Source organism: Homarus americanus, unplaced genomic scaffold (assembly GCF_018991925.1).
Source record: "Homarus americanus isolate GMGI-L3 unplaced genomic scaffold, GMGI_Hamer_2.0 scaffold18703, whole genome shotgun sequence".
In the NCBI taxonomy this organism is placed as follows: domain Eukaryota; kingdom Metazoa; phylum Arthropoda; class Malacostraca; order Decapoda; family Nephropidae; genus Homarus; species Homarus americanus.
Genome location: NW_024749779.1, coordinates 6081286 through 6087285, shown reverse-complemented (window position 1 = coordinate 6087285; position 6000 = coordinate 6081286). Strand labels below are relative to the sequence as shown.

General features: G+C 38.5%; 1 protein-coding gene across 4 annotated transcripts in view; it reads right to left on the bottom strand.

The window, feature by feature from the left end:
* The window catches only part of LOC121853809 (endoplasmic reticulum membrane sensor NFE2L1-like), a 99616-nt gene that overhangs the window by 72294 nt on the left and 21322 nt on the right, over positions 1 to 6000 (bottom strand). The gene's annotated exons all lie outside the window — the stretch shown is intronic.

Below are 6000 nucleotides of genomic sequence, written 5' to 3'. Positions count from 1 at the left end.
CCATCCACGACCATTCCATTCTGATTATCATTCTGATTCTGGTTGCCATTCGAACATTACTCTGGAGATTCTCAGAGTCACGCTTGTCCTCTCCCCAGGTCGGGAGGGGGACCTCCCGACCAGACCCCAGCTAAGCAGAAGCCTCCCATAGGAGGCAGCCCAGCCAAGCATCCACTGGGCCTACGTCAGGGTACACGTGAGTCTTGTCAGAACGATTCCTAGGGTGAGTTACCTAGTGTGGGAAGTGTATTCATTCAGGTGTCTCCGAGAGTCAGTGTCGAGTAACGTAGAACATAATGTGTTAGTACCCCGATATAATAGTGATATTAATCTGTCCATGTCATTGAGAGAATTAATAAATAGTTGTATCGAAGAGGTGTTTAACAAGTTGTCCCTTTAAGAAGTAATATATGTGTATTGACATAGGAGATAAAATAAGCGTATTAACGCTGAGTAAATAACATCCCGACCACGCTACCAAGTTTCCTATCTTTACATTCCTCCTCTCTATGCTATTCTTACTTATATATGTAATCTTCTCTCATTGTGTCTGTCTCATTATATCGCTAATCTTTAGATACCAAAAATTCGCTTAACGTCCCGACGACTCAATATAACGTCGTTTTTGCCTCGTCACGAACTACCTTTTACCTCTAACTCGTGGAATGTCACAGCATCCCCAAGCGACGCCAAGCCAGTCTGTTAAGACTTCCACATCATTCGTGTGTACTTGAGTGTTTTTGCTATAAATACTGTACTCTAACCATTCGAAATGGCTTCCACGAGCACATCAAGTACTACTGATGCTAATGTTGTAAAGAAGTAACGTAAGACCATTAGCTATGGCAGCTATGAGTTTATCACATTCCATGGAAACTGCAAGAAGCAGGTAAACCACTGCCCCCACTTGGCTAACAAAATTAACCCCATGGGTACTAGGTGTCTCTGTGCTGAATAAAATTGTCATTAACCAAATAAAATATTAAAAGTAGCAGTGAAGGAATTAATGGAAATAGCTAGCTTATTAACCCCATGAGTAAATATTGACCACTGTCCCATCACTGCCTAATTTGTTTTGATGGATCTTTTCTTACTATATTTTCAATGCTGATTTCGGATATGATATTCCATTTCTTGGGCAAATGCTTCGTTTGGTAAATAATGAGGCTACTAGGCTCGCTCTAACGCCACTACTTCTTCTTTCGAGCCGATAAAATGGTAAGACGGCCCGATCGACACTCGATTTTGTCCTCCACTCAGTGTTTGTTTACAGGCCACTTGGTTGAGTGGCTTCTCTCACGTTCACAGAAAAACATGAAATTACACCATATCAAAGCACCGGTAAGTTATTTCTGTTTAATATGCCAGGGGTCCGGGCGACTAGGAAGTTAGGTAAGGTTAAACTGGTTTCTTTTGTTTGGTTGGTGCAGTCTTCTAACAATGCTTTGGCCGCTTGTGTTTCTTATCAACTAAGGTTAGGTTAGATTTAATATAGAAATAACCACTTTTTCGCACATTTAGCCAAACTACGACCGTGTCCAGTGCAAAACAGTGAAATTGTGGCATTTTCAAATTCATAAGCTATGAAAAATAGGCAACAGGCAAGTCGTCAATAATTACCACCCCATGGATATGAGGGTTCTATGTGCTAAAAAATATAATATTGTCTGGCATAAGTTAAATAAAATATTAGAAGTGGTGTCCACCACTGAAGGGGTTTAAAAAATCATCACAAAACATTTCCAAATTTTGGACAGTTTCTTCTTACAATTTTAATCAAATTGTACAGTATAGTATGTGTAAAGATTGAATACTTATTAAATATGTGTCTAACAATACCTAGCGATTCCATCATGTAATTTCCTGAGTAAATGTATAGAACAAAACAATTTAAATAAGTCTTGAAATCACTTGAAAATTTTTTTTTACAAAGTATACAGTACAGTATTTCAGAAGGCCTTCCTTAGCAACAATGCACACTTTTTATTGAACTTAAAATGAGCACAATGTGTTCCCAGTGTTTATATTACTGATGCTGTACAGTGTCACTCACACTGCTAGGAGAGGTAGGTTAAGTATGTTCACTAGGGGGCAGGGAAAAAACACTTTTATTTGAGTTGCAGGCTGCACTTTTCAGGCATCGTTTGTATGGCTGTAACAAACACCTGTGCAAAATTTCATGCCATTTCATGCATACTTACCCTGCCGCATCGCGAACGACTTTTTGTCAACTTTTAGTGTATGCCAAAAATTAGGTGTCATTTAATGTTTTCCAGGATAATGATAAATTTTACATGGGTGACATCGATTTAATTCACATGTTATTTTACAGGTACACCGTATAGAAAATCATTACAAGTTCATATTGAAATTCTTTTTTGTGCGGAACCTTGGCATCATTTTCCTAGACAATAATCTTTGCCTAATATATCCATCTCTCGATTCGTATCCCGTCACTTCAGTGCAAGCTTCAGTCATCACTTTTATGCCTCTCTCGACCGCCTGAGTGCTGTTTGGCCACTTGGGCACCACTAATGGTGTCTCAAGAATGTCATTAACCTGTAGATTTGACAGAGAAGCAATGTAAGGAGGCTCAGTCTTGAGTTCATTCCTCCAGTTAATCATGGAATGATAGTTTTTTGCTTGCCACTTTAGTTTTGGAGTCACCACCTTTCTCATGTTGACTACAGGAGGCACATCCTCATTCCCATCTCCATCTTTACCCTCCTCATCAGTATAGTTTAACAAATTCTCGTCAACAGCAGCATCAGAATCTTCCTCCTCCTCTTCAGATCTGCCAGTGCATTCTTCCTTTTGCTGATTCTCCTCTCTAATTTTTCTTATCATTGAGACAGCTTTTTCTCTAACAGTCATGTCCTCATCTGCACACATACCAAGAAGAAGTTGATCTGTGTGGGCGAAGTATGCATTTCTCTGGACAGCCTTCTTCACTATCGTCTCCTCCTCACTATTCAGGTGTTTCATATATAGCAGGGACTGGAATACGTTCCTTGAGCCGTGTGTTACGTAAGGGTGTATCTTGATGTAAAACCACATTGGAGCACTGAACTTTATTATTGTAATGACAATTCTTTTCAACTCATGGCTGGGTCTTGATGTTGCTACATACAGCCTGAGGATTCTACTCCATAAGGTGTTCCACCTTGACACACAGGGAGGACCTGGCTCAATAGCAGCCAAGTCATCTTCAACAACACCTGTGATAACTCCTTTACAAATCCTATACAGGTATTTCTGATCCCAGGACAGATCTTTCTCCACTTCATCATTAAACACAGGGAAATCAGGGAAACTGACTGGCTGGAAGGCGACAACTGGAAGCTCAGACAAAGACTCCTTGATCTGCTTTCCAATGGGACCACGCCAATGCTCAGGACCACTTGGTTTACCATCATAGTGATAAAAAACTGCGCGGAAAGGCAGCTCATTTCCGTGAAGCTGACATATGAAATAATGGAGCGGGTGACCAAGTAACATTTCAAGATGATGAATGACTCCATTTTCTGATCCTACATTTACATTGGTTCCATCACAACCAACACACACAATGGGCTGCTGGGTTAGATTTTTCTCCACAGAAACTAGTGAATAGTTTTGGCAATCTGCTTTCCGTGTCCAGTCTTGGGAGTCACATGTGTGAGATATTCATTGCCAGGCTCAACCATGATGACATAATGATCTTTCACCATCACCCTCGAACTCCATTTCTCGGTCTTCTCATTCTTTATCATCACACTAGTGGCGGTCTTCTTACCATCAAAATAGAGTGACGTCAAATTATCTAAACTAGCCATTTCAAGTGCGCCAACTTACCCAGGTCTCCCCTACATTACAGTACAGTAACACAACATTGAGAAATGAAATGAGAAAAGGCTGATAATCAATATAGATATAGCACCATACTCATCTGCAACAAGACAACTTAAATGAAATAAGAGATATGAAAAAAAAGTTGATAAACACTGAACAGAACATTGCACCGCCACAGCTGCTGTTTGGCTAGTACTGTAGGTAAATTTAAAAATTTCAGTAGAAAATGCGGCAGACTAAACCTCGACATATCAGCTTCAAATTTGGCATGGAGTCTTAGATATGTATAAGGAACAATGCCTGAAGAGTGCAGCTTTGAGCAAAATTTCACTGCCCCCTAATGTTCACCTTATGAGACATAAATCATGGTGTGTATTGTATATACCATTTCCTGGAAGCTTTCGTTAACGGTAATATGAAATGATCGCTGGAAGCAGGTGGATGTACAGTTGCCAGCAAAAGTCCTACAATTTGATAAACAGGGCTGTGGGAGAACTTTTGCTGGGAACTGTACATTAGTGCGCAGAACAAAAATTTGCAATTACTAGTACTTCTTGGTATTTTCTACACAAGGTGGGTTTCTTCAATGAATAACTATTCGAAAATAAGTGGCTTTAGTGTGAAAATCATGTTAAGTATTGCCAATATCTGTTCTCTTAACAGCAAATCCAGAAGCCTTGTAAGGGTTAATATTTAGTAGTTGCTAACACCTAACTGTATACCGAGTCATATATAGGAAGAATGAGAAATAAAAAGTAACTTATTCTATAACATGTGGGAGTTTATAGTTTTTGAGTTATCTTAACTTTTATTTTATAATATTCGGCCAATCAGCCTGAGTGTTGATGTGATGTCATAGTCGTGCCAATAGCCATGAGTGCCAGTATAAAGTAATACTCTTGTGCTAATCAGCGCGTCTCGATTCACGGGTAGTTAGAAGATCAGTCGATGTGGAAAGGTTGTGCATTGGCTGACTGGCGCAATATTCAGCGTGGTTTGGACAATGAAGCAGCAACCATTGACATTTTTAGGGTTCACGGTGTTCTTGTTTCATCTATAAAGTGTGCAAGATGTAATTCAGTGTCAGTTCAGGTACCGTATAGATCGCCAAGCATGGTATTGTGGTAAGAGACGGACACTGACCAAGACACCACTTCCTCATTCAAGTCACATCACTCTATCCTCCTGTATCTCTTACTTAAGGCATGTTTCCTACACACTAGGGGTTAGGTTAGGTTTTGGTATTACTAGTATAATATTTAGCATGTAGAGAGTTTTAGGATTTTAAGTTTTGGAATCATTAGTTCAGACAATTCCAATACCCTTTCCTTCAATAGCACTTCCTTCGGAAATTTATAGGTTTTGAGTAGTATTTTAATCGATAACATTACCAACAATATTACTTGTTTAAAGTAGGCAGGGCTTTGAAGTAAAGGGAAAATGTGGAGTAAAATACTAAAAATAACACCAAACAAACCCTTGAAAACCTTACCTAACATTTCCTGACAGGTAAAAATGTTAAGAACCACTTTCAAGTTTATGGATCCCTCCTTATCTGAACACCGAAAACAATACTAACAAATACTAAATACCGAAAACATCACCTACCGATCACTGAAAACATGAATAAGGTCAACTTTTTATAGATTTTGGATTTTTGAAGATTAGGAAACAGATCAGATTTTCAAAAGTTTGTTTCGCGGATTTTTTTTTAAATTTACCCAACATTTTCTCTCTACTTCAATACCCTGCCCACTTTAAACAAGTAATATTGTTGGTAATTTTATTGATTAAATACTCGAAACACATAAATTTCCGATGGAAATGCTTAAGAAGAAAAGTGTCCTAGAATTCTTCATACTACCCCTCAACTTAAAATCCTAGAATTTGCTACATGACAAGCAATAACTTTACCTAGGGTTTTTTTTTTTTGACCTTTCACTTTTTTTTAATTCTCAACAACAGCTCATTTTCAGAGGCAATGAAGGTCATATTTGTATTTACCACGATGATTTATAATATAAAAACTCACTTTTAAATGTCAATTAGGTATTGGCAACTACTAAATATGTAACCTTGTAAGTGCTGACCAGCTTTTAACACACTTAACTTAAATACCATAATAATTAATACGTAATACTGTACCCAGAATCTTACTCCCGCACCTGT